The sequence below is a fragment of the Cyanistes caeruleus genome, chromosome 17, assembly GCF_971803275.1.
Source record: "Cyanistes caeruleus chromosome 17, bCyaCae1.hap1.1, whole genome shotgun sequence".
In the NCBI taxonomy this organism is placed as follows: domain Eukaryota; kingdom Metazoa; phylum Chordata; class Aves; order Passeriformes; family Paridae; genus Cyanistes; species Cyanistes caeruleus.
Window position 1 is genome coordinate 5,327,251 of NC_141717.1, and position 16,410 is coordinate 5,343,660.

General features: G+C 40.6%; 1 long non-coding RNA gene across 1 annotated transcript in view; it reads left to right on the top strand.

Moving 5' to 3' along the window:
- LOC147650026 (uncharacterized) overlaps nt 1-10,790 on the top strand; it is a 109,025-nt gene extending 98,235 nt beyond the window's left edge. The window contains exon 4 of the long non-coding RNA XR_015277270.1: nt 8,467-10,790. This is a non-coding gene — a long non-coding RNA (uncharacterized LOC147650026). The remainder of the gene's footprint in view (nt 1-8,466) is intronic.
- Nucleotides 10,791-16,410: the final 5,620 nt, after the last annotated feature.

A 16,410-nucleotide genomic window follows, 5' to 3' on the forward strand; every position in this document is an offset into this window, starting at 1 on the left:
CTTACAATCCAAGTGCTGGTGGAATTAACCTCAGCTAATTATCACTGATGGACTGATCTTTCTGTGAAGCCTAGAAAGCAAGGCTGTCATATTTTGCCTGAGATTTGCATACACATTTCCTCTGTGATCCGATTGCTCAGTTTTGGAAGTCTGCTTTAAGGTTCCAACAGGCTTAATTTCACACAAGTTTAATAGATTGCAAGATGCAGGAACAGCAACTGTGTAAAATAAGCTTTAGGTGTATTTGGAAGGAGACAAACTGTGAGTTATAAATGCTTGTTGGACATGGTTTGAAACTTTGAGTCTGGGTTGATGATCATTAGTCAGATATTGCTATATTTTACTTTGTGGCTTTTGGGTTTTTTCCTGTAGAGACTTAAGAGGAAAACTATTATCCTTACTTCACTTCTTGATTTTCTTGTGAGGGCAGTGAGATCTTGTTTGTAATGTACCTCATTGGGGCAAAGTAAATCCTTCCTGATGGTACAGGGTTCAGGTAGCTGCAGAGCTGAAACAATCCACATAAACAAAGAGCCCATGGCTGCCTGCAGTGCAGCTCCGTAAAATATCCTTTGTAGATCCAAGCTCTGCTCTCTTGCACAGAATGAATTACTTGCATGTTCCCACTTTAAGCATTTCATAGACTTAACCACCATAAAAAGTAGCATTTTAGGGAAATTTGTATCTTATCTCTATAATTTACACCATTTTTCAGTAAAATGACGCTTTATCTGCCCGAGCAAGACCTTTAGCTTCTAAAATCTATTCAGAGTGGCTGCACTACATACAAGTTGCCAACTTGTAAAGCTTTTCTGAACACTGTTGTGGCTCCAACAGATTTTTTATTGAACAGCTGAGCTTGGAAAACCTTCCCAAAAGCTGCAAAACTGTCACATGCACAATTCCACTGAAAATTCTTTAGAGCTGGGATCCTCCAGGAGCGAACAGGGATTCCCACCAGCCTTGTGAGACCACTTTCCTTCCCCAGGAGTAAGACGAGTAACAGAAATCTGCTACACAAAACAATGCCATTTTCTACTGCCTTACAGAAAGTTTTATCTACTGAGGTGAAGTGCAAATATAAAACATGTTTGTGATGAGAAGAGTTGTGTCTCTTTGTGCCCTGGTCACTCAGAGGTGCACCAAGGAGAAGTCACTGGCAGAAAAGGCCTGAGAGCTTGACTTGTGAATTCATGTCTACTTCATCTTGTCTTTCTTTTGCCTTGGCAGTGGTGACAAGAAACATTCCATCCCAAAGGGAGATGAAATAGCACCATGCTAGGCATGGTGCCCACAAGTGTTTCCCAGCTTTTAATTGAAACTGTTCTGGTTTACTTCACTTGGACCAAGATTTCACCTAATAAGAAAGCTGTAGCTTCTGAATCACAAAAATCCAACCTGTGGACTTTGACTAATGCTGGGATTTGGTTTGTTAATACACACAGCTCCAGCTGGAATGTGGGGGACAGCAAATATAAACTGTGCCAGCCAGGGGCATGTGGTGTGTCTTGTGTGCCAGCAAAGGATGTGCTGGGGATCTGAAAGCACAAGATGCTGATGTACAAAACAAGAACACAGAAGGTGAAGCATAGCAGGTGACTGCCTGCCACAGTTTCCACACAGGAAGGGTGGAAGGACCAGGACAGGCAGTATCTGTTGTATGCCACCCTCAAATCCCCCCCAGCACACAGATCTGTAAAGCTCTCTACAGCAGGTTGTCCTCTTGGCAATAAATGAGTTGCATGGCCCTCACAGCGGTGCCAGTTTTAACACAGATATTTTTTCACCCCTAACACGGTCTCAGTGAAATTCCACTCACAGGGACACTGGGGGGAAAAGGAAGGAGCCTGTCAATAGTTGTAGGTTTGCTCAGCTGAGAAAAAAGGCATTGTGAAGCACAGTATTTATTTTTCAAGTGTAAACCAGGCTCCTTTAGCGAGAAAAGCCTGGAGCTTTGAATGCAGTCCTGAAGGCAGGGAGGAGGAGGATGTTTGCTCCCAGCACAATCAACTGACCACATTCCAAATGGGCATTTGGGTGTCAGGATGCTGCAGCCAGGGCCCAAAACTGCTGAGCTGCAGCAGCCCATCTGCCAGAAGGAAAAGCAGGGGGTGAGTGGCAAAGAGCCTCCAAGCTGGTGGGAGGGCTGGGAGTGCTGCTGGCTTGCTGGAGCTGGGAGTGCTGGCAGGAGCCTTTCCCTGCAGCAGCCTGGCCAAAAGGAGCAGAGCAGGCACCAGAAGGGTAGAGAGCTGGATGGCTGGGACAGGGACATTCTTTTGTGTCACAAGTGGTCAGTATTTTACCAGCTGAGTTCCATAAATTGGCCCTGGGCTGTCAGTGCTAGTGCCAGCTGTTAAGTTTGTAGCAGCCATAATCTCAGCAGGGACAAATAGGGAAAGATGTATTGACAAATGGCACTGAGCATAATAAACTGCTCATCTTTATGAATGCTGGGATCCAAATGATCAAAACAGATGTACAGTTTCCAGATCTTAGCTGCACTGTCAGAATATTCCTGGTTTCCTCTTACATAGTCATCCATAATGAAAAGAAAACAAGCAGATTTGCCTTTCTCTTGGGTCTTTCTTTATTGCTCACTCAACATTAATTACAGAATATTGTTGGAATAGCAGACTGGCAGGCACTGGCACCCTGAACAGAGTTTGTCGCTTATTCCTGTCACTTCTGCATGTACCATATAGCTAAAATTATCCTCAGGACTAGCACAGCATCCACATGGTCATGTGAGAAAGCATCATTTTTGTCTACCCCTTTGTAAGTTTAAATTAACCCAGAAAAACATGTCCTGCTGAAAGGCATCAAAAAGGAAAATGAGTGAAGGCTGCCATTTTCCCACTGAAGCCATAAAAAAAGGAGGTAGGGAGCCAAAGTGGAAGAAATGTTTAATTCAGATCAGTTAACACAATGATTTCTTATATTTTCATGTCAAGGGAATTGTAGAGGGTGAAAAAGAAGACACAGTGGAAATATATGCCTTTAAAAATATTTGGACACAAAAATTCTCTCCTGATTTATATGTGATTTGCAGGTTCATCAAAATGACTTTTATACTTAGTGTTGCCTGAAGTGTTTGGGGTCATTAGGGACTTTCCAGCTTATCAGATAAATCCTATGTATCCTGCCTTGCTGTTTGACTATAGCATTTTTTAAAAGACTTGTCAAGTCAATGGGTTACCATATCCCTAAGGCAGTGCATTTAATAGTTATAAAGTGCTGTCCTTTGCTAAGTGAAATACTGAGTGCCGAGCAGAGTATACAATTCCAGAGCCATAAGCAAAAAGATGAGTTCTCATATATTTCCCATGTACAATAGACAGCAGAAATTCAGAATATTGCCCGTTTCCACTCTGCCCAGTATGATAAGCATATTGCTTATTAAGAATTAATGTTATCAAGCTGATGCATTAAGTTACAAGCAGAAGTGACTCAAAAATCAGAGCATCTTGAATCTTAGACTTTCCAGTTAATTAAAACCTGCCCTCATACAAACAGTATGACTAGCACGATTTCCTGGTGGACTTAAGTTATATTTAAAGGGAATTCAGCCTGTTTGGCTCCAGGCTCCCAGAAAAGATTGTGGACAAGGATTTTATGCATCCTGTGCTGCCTCAGGCAGCCCTCAGCAAACCACAGAACTGCTCCCAGTAACTGGGCATTTCTAAAGCCTTAACAGCCCCGGACAGAAACTTGCACAATTCTTACCAACTTCCCTTCTGCCAACCATTAGATAGCAGAGATAAACCTGAAAAGCCCAGATTCTTGTCTTTAGGTGCCCAATATTTGGTAACTGGGCTCAGTGATGCTGAGCAGAGCTTTTTCCCCCTTTAGTATCCCAAAACAAGGAGCAAAGTAGCAGAGAATCAGGAGCTGTGTTCACAAAGTGCTTTTTAACTTCCCTCTGCCCTGTATCCTCTGGTTGTCAAGGTGAAAGACATTTTAATACTTGAAATAATTTAAAATATGTTAAATTAGTAATAACAATTATACTGATCTTTTCTGGGTATCTGCTGGCTCAGTCTAAGAGGTAAAATCATTAAAACTCTTTCTTGCAGCCTGTTGAGAGAAATAATATTTAGTGGGTGTTGAATTTCATATGATTCAGCTCAGTCTTGGAAATTGGCAAACCTTTTATGCTCAATTAGATTTAAAATCTGCTTTCAATACCTCATTCTTCATATAACTGATTTGTAATGGAACTCTGGAATGAATCAGACAGTGATCTCCTCAAGCAGGGATATCTGCTGTCCTTAATGTAGCAAAAGTCTCAGAAAGAACCCCTGTCTTTTGGGTTTTAGCTGAGGAGTTCAGAAGAATTTTCCTTTGCCCCAAAACACCACAAATAACATTAAAGAAGAATAATTTAACTACCATGTTGTTCAAGCCAAGCGTGCATGAAGTTACATGGAAATTCCATCAGGCTTTAATGCATTCTCTTAGTAGCAACCTTAGCAAGATAAAGTTAACCATAACATGGATTATGTTAAGGCAGTGCACAGAATGAACATTACTTGTATTTTTGAGACCCTGCCAAGTCAGGATATCTTGCTGTGAGGTACAGGGAGTTTTTTGGCTCTGCACGGTTTGTTTTTCTCTGCTTTCCTTTACATTGATACTAAAAGCAAATTTCAGAGCTGTGACTTCCTCTCCTGAATTTCACACAATCTTAACATTTCGCTTCATCCCTTTAGCTTTGGTCTCTGGCCCCAGCTCAGCTAGAGCATTTGTTTTACTTTTAAACACTGTGCGGTTAAAAGTTCAGCTTGTGTCCTTTTTTGGGGGTTGGGATGTGACACTTTCTTTAACATCCTACTACCTTTATTTAAATTTGCCCAAGTCAAAGTCATTGATCTATCAATAAATTTTAGCTCCTCTGACAATAATATTTTCGAGAGAAAGTATTTGATGGCGGGTTGGGTAGGTTATGAGATTTGACAGTGTGAAAATTGAGTTTTTGAAAATTGTTCTGTCTTTTTAAAGTTACTCCATCTCCTCCAGAGGCTATAAATAAGACATGGAATCCTAAGGATCCCATGTGTAGAGATCACAAACTTGACACACCAAGACCAAAAGTAGAAATTACTTAACTCTGAGGTAAAGCTGATCTCACAAGGTGTCCAACATAATTTTAAGCACCTAAGTTTGGTTTATTACAGCTAATCTTTCTAAATGCATCTTCAACTTAAAGCATTTACAAGATACTTATTCTAACAGTATAATCTTTATCTGTTTCATTCTACCATCCAAAAGGTAGAAAGGTCTTATCTTGGAACTTTACAGTCTAAATAGACAAGTGAGACAGAAAACAGGAGGATACAAACATTATAATCCCTGGTTTTGCAGGTAGGGATGTGTAAGAGGTTGCTTGCTCTGCCTCTCAGAGGAACTGAAGGTTTAAACTCTTATTTTTCAAGATTATGTCAGCTGTCTCAGCAACAAATCTATTTTGTTTTGTTTACACTGTCACCAAAACTCTCGGTGTATTTAGAACAAATAATGGCCTGGTACAATTTTATTTTATTCAGCCAAGTAATAATCCACATACAAAGGAATATTCAGGGTTAATCCCAGTCTGTTTTCATTGACTGTAATGATTTGAAGGAAATCATTATTGATCACATCATCAAACCACAGATTGGTCAATAAGTGATCTGGTTTAAGGTACAACTCCTAAAACACACTAAACTTTAATTCATGGACAAATTCACTCACAAGTTTTATAGAATGATCAAATGTCTTCCAAGCATGTGGTTTTCTCCTTATATTTCATTTTTGTTTAATGAAACAAGTTTACAGGTATTCATTTGACCATTTCAGAATTCTGCTTCTCTGAATTTAATGTCTGGCATTACTGAGGAATGTGAATCATTGCACAGTTATTGCAGTGGCTTTCTGTGTGTACAGAATAGCCTTCATCTGGTCTGATATTTTGTTTAGCCTTATTGAGAAGTCTGCACTTCCTCCATGTAGGTTCTGTAAAATGATAAAGTTGCTGCTGCTATTCAAATTTTCATTGAGAAATGAGCTTTTAGAGGGTGTTTTGTAATCAGGGGAATATTGCTGGTGGAAAAGAGGGAATCTATATGGAAAGGAAGTACTCAAGATTAATTCAGAGCAATGATTTCTTTACTATCTATGGTCAACTAAAATATTTCTTCAAGAAGCCACAGGAGCATTGCACACAAAGAAAAATTATACTTGAAAAATAGGATGGAATTTGAACCTTCATTCTTTTGGATCTCATGGACCTCTCCTTTTTTCTAAATGAGGTACTCTGGGAATTTCAGAGGCCAGACTTGATCTGTGGAGCCACTTGTTTTCCAGTGGGCCACAACCTCGAGTCAGGCAGTGACAGAAATTTGTTTCCTGTGGAATTCTGCCTTGGGACTGAGTTGTGGTTTGGGGTAAGCTCAGCCTGAAGCTGCAGATTTTTCTGGAGTCAGTGAAGAGTGACATTCTCTGCAGATGTTCTCCCTGCTAGATCTCCATTCTCTGCTCAGATTTCTGCATCCATAAAACATCTAGAGCTCCCTTAAATTGTTTGGAATGGGCCAATGTCTCCAAACTCTTAAAGTTGGAAGCATAAGGACTGTATGAATGCCTGTGTCTTTGGGGAACAGAACACACCACCCTACATGACAGGGAGTGGGGAGGTGAGCCTGTGTTTCTGGGGTGATTAAAACTGTATTCAGCACTTGTGTACAGACTGTGAAAGGCAGGTGAAGAAATCCTCACCCCTTTGGCTGCTTCAGTTCAAGAGCTGATCAAATCCTGGAGTTCCTCTCCCCTTACCTACAGCCCTGGGAATGAAGCACACAGGATTGCTGGAGTATTCTCTGTGCAGCCCAGTTACCACTGACTTTTTTAATCTCCACAGTGATGAGCTCTTGTTACTGCTCACCAGTTTCAGCTGTTTCATTTTTCATTAGGATTTTTTTTAAGTGACAGTTTAATATACTGCAACTTAAAACAGTAATCCTAAAATCTAGCAGAGCAGCTAAGAGTCGGGAATTGCCTGAAGAAACATATTCACTGCAGAAATTGTATTTTGGGTACAAGGCAGACATACCTTTATCCTGTTCCTGTGTGCTGCCACTGTAACAAGAAGCTACCCTGGGAGGAGGGCCAGGAAATGCAGGCTTTGGGGTACAATGTGAACATGTGAGAGAGGAGGAGGAAAAGCTGCACACTAAGCAGGCACAGATGGCACGGCACTGGGGGACAGCAGGGCTTGTTGGAGGCAGTGTTAAGTAGACAGTTTGGGAGCTGGCTGTGAGTTTTAGCAGCTGATTCAACCAAACCACCTGCGCATAGCCTGGTTCCACCTTGTTTTGCCTACTGCAAATTAAGAGGTATGGTGCTTTCTCTGGAAGCTTGTGTTTGAAATGTCTGTGCACAGCTGCTAGTGCTGCCCAAGAGCATGTGGGAGCACGTGGGTGTGCACACATGTATGTAAAATGCATGATTAAAGGTATCAGCAACATAAAGAAAGACTTTAATTTGCTTCCTTTTTCACTCCAGCTTCTGCTCTGATCCCAAGATTCTGTTTTTAATGCAGCAACATAGAGGTTCCAGAGAAAGGAAATAAAAAATTTTAGGTCATTATTATGTTGATTTTGGTTTGGGACTATTAATTAGACACTATTCATCTACGTGTATGAATGCCATGATCATGAAGCTGTAAAATGTCTTAGAAAAGGTCAGGGCATTTTCTTACCTCTGGGTGTGTTGCTGAGTTTCAGAAACAAGTAGAAAATAATAGCCTGTGTAAACTAAGCTCTTCTCTAGTAATGTGGATAAAAATTTGGCTTCTCTCTTTTTAAGCTCCCAGGTGGATTTTCTTTCTTATAGAGGGGTGCAGAGGATTAAAGGTTTATTTCTAAGAAGCTACAATTGGCTTTTGGGGCACTTAGTATGCTCCAGAGACATTAATATCTAAACCATTCAGGGATAATTGCATTAGTTGTCTTTTCTCCCAGCTAAATTATTTGAGTACATTAACAGTCAATTTTGTGTTGACAGGGCATGAATTTCTACTGATGAGAATAGAAAGCTTTGTATTATCTCAAGCAAAACATCAGTCTAAACTTTCAATTCTAAGAGTATATCATTGGATCAGGGACTTTGTAGATTATATATTGCAGATGGGAGAGAGAGATCTCATTTGAACAGTAATGGGAAGCAGTGGATTTAGCAGTAGATAAACCACTTTTCTTGCAGGAAGTGTTGCTTTTAACCCAATAAAGCTTCAGTTCACAAGCCACTCCTTCAAATTAGATTGTTAATTTTTAATGCATGTAGCAATTACTGATGTGACAGATAGCAGACCTGATCTTGCTCCCATCCAACTCTGTGGGAGTTCAGACACTGATATCACATGGGGAGACTACAAATGCAGTTAACAAGGCATGATGAATGTCACCCACATGTGTTTTCACCTCTGCATAGGAATGCCAGTAATACATACCTGGTGGCTTTTGACACTGGAAGGTCAATCTGAGCCCATCTAAAAAGTTTAAGAAGGGGTGAGTATGTCTGATATAGTAATTCCTTGTTTCTGATCCAACTGCATGTGAAAATTTCAGTAAATTCACTTTTTGTTTGAATACAAGCAGCAGAGAGCACACAGCCCAAATTAGAACTGGATCCCATCTTCCTGCTGCCCACATTCTTGTTCAGTTCTGGGTTTTCCAATCCTCTATTTCTATGACCAAATTATTTCTTGTTCCTTGAATATCATTCTTTCTGAATTTCCATTTCTTTGTGGCTTCCTTTTGCTGCATCTGCAGATGCCAGTGGCAGCTCTCTGCTCTGTAATCTATTTCCACTTTTTGGAATGCAGACAGTGCCTCCTTTCTTCCATTGCTACAGTCACTCACAATGGGCAGCACTTTCCCTCTCTGATGTCCAGAACATCAGCCTGTCCTGACCTTACAGACTAAAACAACGCAATTTACCTGACAACAAACCAAACTATTGTGAAAGCTGTTATTTTCCATGCAGAGCAGATGATCCCAAAATCTTAAAGACCTAAAAATGCATGAGTAGCCCGTAAGTTTTGCTCCTGCCTCCGCACACACATCCAGAGCAGATGTAGACAAAACAATGTAGTTTAACTTTGTTTTGTCAAAGTGGGAGGAGAGAGAGAAAGATGACAAGGCAGGAACCACATTTGATCCTTAGAATGAAATTTGGTGTAGAAAGGCATAGTGTTCATCCAGTGTTCCCACCACTCTGGGGAGACTGACTGCTATGAACCTGCTGAGACTCTTTAAATTCACCTAGCATTGAATTTTACCTGCTATTTAAATACTGCTGCACTAAAAAAAAAAGTCAAGGTAGTCACTCTCCCTTTTGTTCAGGGGTCTTTGCTAATATGAGATAAGAGGCAAGAATTAGGGAATGTCACAATAGCAGTTGACATTCTTTGTCTGGAGCAAGAATTTTGTGCAATAAGAATGAAAAATTGTCGTATAATTAAAACTGTATCTTCTTGCACTAGGAAACATAATCAATGTTGTATATAATTTGGCAAATTCCTGTTTGGAAGCATTAAGGATGATTCATCCTCAACTGAGCTAATTGTTTGTACTCCCTCACAGTCGACGAAGAAAAGACACTGCCACCTACATCCCATTCCAAAGGACTTTTCTAAAAAGCAGTGTTTGCAAAGCTGGTAATATGGCCAGATCCCAGCTCCTGAATATTTATTGCATTGCAAAACCCTGCTGCAAGTCCTGCTGGATGTGATTAACAAATGGGAAAATGTTTGCTCTCTTAATAGCTTTAATATTTTTATAAACTGGGATTATATCATTTGTAGCGTTCGATATTGGCTGGGCCGTGTCAATGGAGTTTAATTGTGATTGCTCAGATTTTAGTGGAATGCAGATAAAACCAGCAGCAACAGATTGTCAGCTCCTGCTTTACACAGGGGAGTAACACAACTTCTCCCACTGAAGAGGGATTTGTAATCCAAGGAGTTAGAGGGAGTGACATTGTTTCATGGTGGGAACTTCACCGAGGTTCACCTGCCAGGGAAGCTGTACCTGTTCTGCAGGTGTGGATGTAGGGCTGGATGCAGCCTGTTGGTTCTCAGTAGCTCCAAAATAAGAGGTTGTTATAAATCCTAAATCTAAATTCAGGTCTGGATGTGACTCTTTGCTGGGTACTTGGAAGTGAGTTCTGTTGTGGTCTCCTCCCCCACCTGGAATGAAGGATAGAAATTAGGGGACTGTTCCTCTTCCAGAGCCAGATCTCACACCCTGGGTAGGTGCTTTTATAGTAAAAGGTAGGACCATGTTGTGGCAGCTCTTTTTAAGCATTAGTCACCATTGAATTCACTGTGAAATTCTGCATAAAACATGATAGCATGCTGTGGCATACAGCAATTGCTGTGATGGGATAGAAGAGTATGGAGAAAACATATTAGAAATGCAGTGGGTAAATGAAGTTGACATGCCACATGGGATATTCTGAACTACATTTCACATTTCAGAGGAGAAAAAATCAATGTAAAGGGAAAAGAACTTATACAAAATGAGTATCAGGCTGATCACTCTTGGAACTTCTTTTTGGTCTCTGTTATCCAACTTCAGCCTACAGTGAGGGAGAGTTTTCTGTCTGCCATGTATTCTGCTGCTTTTTTAGAGTGCAAGAACAGCTGTTGAGCAAAAACTCTGCCTTCGGCAATATCTGTTAATTGATGTGTTTCCTCAAAAAAAAAACAACAACCCACAAAAAATCAGAAGGGAAAAAAATAAATAAATAAACAGAACAATAAAAAAGGGAAGTACTGCAAGGTGTTTAATTTCTAAATATATTAGGTGACCTAAACCTGTTTGAAATTATTGAAGAAAACAATTTTATCACCATTGTCTGTCAGAGGCACGATCCACTTTGTGCTGACTTGAGAAGTGGGATGGGATGGGATGGGATGGGATGGGATGGGATGGGATGGGATGGGATGGCATGGGATGGGATGGCATGGGATGGGATGGGTCAGTGCAGCCCCTGGGGTTCTGCTGTGTCTGAGCCAGGGGTGGCAGTGGCAGGAGCTTGGGACATGCAGAGCCTCATCCCTTTCTCTCTCTGAGAAACCTGGAGCAGCTGGCAGCACCCCTGGATGGATGGAGCTGCTCGTGGTGGACAGAACCACAGGGAGGGAAACCAGCATTAACTGGGCATCTGATTTTCCATTCGTCCCTGCTGATGCTGGTAAAGCTCTTTGCTGTGCAGGGAATTCAACGTGCTGGAAATGGATGTTTGCATCAGTCATTGTTTTTACCCTCAAGCCAGTTAAAAATTGTTCTCTCTATATTCTGTTTTCCACTAATTTGCTTTGTCCAATTCCTACTGACCCAAATAACCAGGCTTTCATTTTTCTCTATTTTTCAATACAGTTGTGGTAAAATCTTAGCTGCTGTTTCCCAAACCTGATCTAAATTTGCTTTTTCCTAGTTTTGTGACATAAATAGGGAAGAGGGAGAAGGGGTGAAAAGAGAGATTAAAAAACCTGATTATAGCTTGTGACCTTTTTTTATCTTTCTGATTTTTGCCCGGAAATTAAGAATAGTATGTATTTAGTATGTATTTACAGTGATGTTGCCTCAGTGCTAATTTTGCATACTCTGAGACATGGGAAAGCAGCTGAAATGAGGTGGTTTTGTTCTCATTCTGACTGCAGCCAGGCTGGGTCCTGCATGCAGCAGCAGACAAGTTCTTGCAGTAGCTAATCAGGAAAAAGAAGCACCAGAAAAACTCTTGTGAAATTCCCATTGCAATATTGCTGATAAAAGTTGTTCAGATAAGCTCCAGATAACCATCCAAGCTTCTAAGTGCTCACCTGCACCATCTCCAGCTGGGTTTGAGGTTCAGTCATGGCTAATGAAAAGATGTGATTGAAAGCAAGAGCAGATATGAAATGCCCTCTCCTCTAAAGCAGGAGCTCTCACTCACTGTAACAAAACATTGCAGATAACACTGCTGGCCACTCTTCTCCAGCCTTTGCTCAGCACCAACAATGCAGAGTGAGCTTTCTTACTGATCCTACTCCCAAAAAGGAAAGTAATTAATTTTTATAATTATTTGCCAATAATTATTCATTTATGTCTTGGCAAAAGAGGATCACAAAATTCCGCTGTGATGGAAGAAGTTCAAGGCTTTACAATGTGCCATGAAATCTCATGCAGAAATTATGTCCTGTGAAATGTTTGGCCATGGAAAGTTCAAGTGTCACCCAGCTGTAATTATAGCCTTGGTTTCTGAGAGGTTTATAATTCAGCAGCAGAGATGGTGCCAGCATGAACTCAGCCTGCTATACTGAGTATGATTCTAAATATTTTTCTTCCAGGTTTGTTCCTGAGGATCTTTGGGAGCTTTTTTGTTTGCTTGGGTTTTTTTTGTTATTTTTTTTTTTTTAATGTCAGCTACTTTGCTTTATTGTTTGGTGTCTTAAAATTTCCCTAAAGGAAATTGTAGTCATTTTAATCTGGTCTGAATCACAGCTCCAGGAGACAAATCAAAGATGGTTTAGTGTCTTGTAGCCACCTTTGTACATTTGGGTCCGTGGTACAAATGCAGATTCTTGGCTGTTTCCTTAAAAGAAAAATCCAGTTCTTGGCCTGCTCATGGGTTATGCTGCAGACAGAGCTGTCCTACACTGTGCCCTACACACAACTGCATTTCCTTCCCTGAATTACTGGGGCTGGGGATTTGCTGTGAGAATGACCCCCCCAAATCTCTGCTGGGGAGAAGTGCATCCTCCAGCACCTGCCTGGATCTTTAGCCATGAAAGGACTGCACAAAGCTGGAAGTTTGGATGAGAGGTTGATTACTGCCATCCTCATGCCTCTGTGGCATTTAACTCCTGGAAGAGCCACACTCCACACCAGTGTGATGGGAAACTGGAATTGTGTCCTTCTGTAGTGCCTGTGCTCTACAGCACTGGACACCCAGCAGCTGTGATGGGAAGTCTTGAAAACCTGTCTGTCTAAAGAGGCACTGTGGAAAACCACATGTGGATTCTCTAAAAGCTCTGGGTTAATATTTATCCTGCTAATTATCTATTGTAAATGATACCTGTGAGTGAGAGTGTCTGCTTTATTTAGTTGTGGGGTTTTTGGTCCCATTTCCTGATTTTTACATTCTGACAGAGATGCTGCATGGGAGTGCAAAGGTTTTATGCAGCCTTTGTCTCCTGTTTTCAGCTTCTCCTTGCCACAGTTCTGACTTCAGTGTGAAGTTGGAGGCTGTTCTCAGTGGTGTTTGTATTTATTGGATCCTTAAGGATTGCTCTGAGAGAAGAGAACCAGCAGATCTGATGGGGAACCAGTTACACAGGCAGCAGATTTTTGGACTACTGGGTTTCTAGACTCCTCCAGCCTCTTTGTCACAGTGATTTGGAAAAAAAAAAAAAATCTCTATTTATGCTTTTTTCTTACATTTTGGCCCCTAGTACCAGCATTCAACAACCAAAATCTATACTGGATCTATATATCCTGGTTTTTGTTTGTTTTAATGTTTTACTGCAAACCTTTTTTGGAATATCGTGACCTTCTAGAACAAATCTGGACTGCAGAACTTCAGAATGGTTCCAAGTACAATAGAATTTATGTACCAAATAGTGTAAATATTTAGATTTTACCTACCCAAGCGAAAGAGAAGAAACAAATTATCAGCAGTCATTTTAGGTCCGTTCTAAACTCCAGCACTCAGTTTTGGGAATGCAATATTTCAAGAATTTGTTGATTGGTTAATGCAGAGAGACATACATTAGATTAATGTCACAACTTGTGTTCAGAAATACACATCACAAAAAATAACTACGAGTGTTTCTTCAGACTCCTGTATTCTTGTGCCAAAAAGAGAATATGGAAGTGGATCTGGGCAGGAAATGACATCCCCTGAAAAATGTCATACTTCACAAATGTTCTCACTCTGTTTTAGTGTAAACCCTTGAACTTCAGTTTTCTGTGTCACAAAAAGGAGCCAAATCACCAGATCTCACCTCTTCTTGGGGTACTGGATATTTAAGAGACAAGCCTAACTTCACAGAAAGCTCTTAGTTTTGTTATGGTATAACCTGGTGATTTCTAAGTAACACAAAATCAAAATCTCTATTTGAGGCAAACATGCTGGCTTTCTCCAGGGAAAAGCAGGTAGTTATTCTTAACTTCAGGAGAAGATTCATTAATTTCTGTACATTTGTTCACATAAGAAGCCCAGCCCAATGGCAAACCATTGAAACAGCAAAAACCCACTCCTGCTTTTCAAGTGAAAAGTAGCAGCACCTTTGGCAACACGGGATAGAGAACACATGCAGGCAGTTCCAAGGTGTGCTTTGAGAGGAGGGGAGCAGGTAGATGGAAAGTTCAGGTGCTGCTGTGTCTGTGTCTGATCAGTGGCTCAGGGACAGAAATTAACCCTCACTTTTGGAAGCCTGGTGGTGAAATTGGATGTCAAGGAGGAGAATCCGGCAGGAATTCTCACTGTGACTCAGCAGCTGTGCCCTCAAGTAAAAGAAACTGGAGGAGGTGCCCAAGGTACCAGAAAGAAGGGATGAATGCCCCTCTTTCTGACACTAGAAAATCTGATGTGGTGCAGAGTAAAGAAATTAAGGCAATGAGGGAAATAACCCTGCAGAACAGTTCAGGGTCTGTTCCAGGAAAGAAAGATTTGTGCCAAATAATGATGATAACAAAACTCAATAAATCTGAACCGGCTATCAGTAATTTTAGATTGGAGATTAGCAGAGGTTTCCTAATCACAAGGATACTTTTGGAAGACCTTTCAGTCAGGGACCGTAGCAGTGGAGCAGAACCCCAGCTTTTGGCAATAAAAAATGTTGTGCATTGGCTTGGCAATTTTCACAAGCAAGACTTTGCTTCAGCTGTGTCCAGTGGGACTTACTGTTAAACTGCAGTTCAGATTTCATTATTTTCCTTCTTGCTCTGAAGAATCAATGTAAGTATTAAAGTTTAGTGAATAGCTTTACATAGAATCAAGTAGTTTTAAAATGAGATTTGCTTCACTATCTGATTTACAGCTCTTCTACTTAGGTGAGGTGCTAGCAATATTGCAGGTAATGCTCCTTCTAAAAGAGATTAGTGGAGCTTTAATTACGAGTGAAGAATGTATACCTGAAAATAGTCACTGAATTTTATTTCACTTCTATTGTTATGTCTTCATTATTGCTGACCAAGAGGTACCCATTGAATACAAAATGCCATAATCAGCATAAAGATGAACTGAAGACTTTCATGCACTGTATTATTAATGGAAGTTAAGAGTAAGATTGCAACTAAAATAGACCTCCTGAAAACTTCATTAGTTCTTTAATTTGTCTGGGAAATAAATTATCTGATTTAACATGTATGGTAAAAATAGATCTGGAAATACCCCAAATAATTTGCAAGAATATTTGATAAAAAATGTACTACCTAAGATTTTTAGTGGTGGACCAGAACTGAAAATGGTTCTACACCATGTGTTTTATTAAAAATCTTACATTTTTCAACATGAAAGTAGCAGTTTATGATTATACAGTGAAATATGTGGGAGGACATACAAAGCTATTCATGACACTTAGCCCAGCCCTGGGCACTGGTCCAGTTTCCAATATAAGTTACAACCATCCTAATATAAATCATCTCTTAAAATCCTCAGAGCTCTTCTGGAAACTGCAAGTCTGTTGGACACCAGGACACGTTTTCCCCCATCCACATTCTGCAGTGGATCCTTTCTGGGCTGCAGCAGCTGTTGTAGGGGAGGTTTTTTTCCCCACCAGAAAATTCAAAAGTAGGAATTGATCATCAGAAAATTGAGTTGCATTGAAAACTCTCTTCAGCTTAAAAGATGCACACACAGATGTGTGTCAGCCTGGCCTAGTGCCAGTTCACCACTCACAGAGGCAGACAGCAGGTCTGTAAAAAAAATAAAAAATCACCTCACAGTATCTGCTACCTGAATAGAATTCTCAGATGTTTACTATAGTAAGCTTGGAAAAGCTTACTACATATTTTAATGGCAATAGCAGTCTGGTTTCACACTCTTCTTCTGCATTATGTGGAAACTTGTTCTGTCCCTTGGTTAAGTTCCTTGACAGGAATGAGCACAGCCTGTAGGGCCTAAGATACCCTCAGTGGTAAAACAACCAACCTGAATGGTTAGAAGAGAGATGTAATTACAAAATTCCTGTGTTTTATTCTGGACTGTGGTTGTCTCTGTAGGAAACCCCCAAACATGCACTGGTAATTATAATTCATGATAGCCAGAATGAATTTTTGGGAGCTGCACGATTAACCAGAAGTGAACACTGGTATGAAGAAAACAACATCCCATCCAGCTGTTGTCTTCTGGGAAGGAAATCTACATCCCATCCCATCTGTTGGG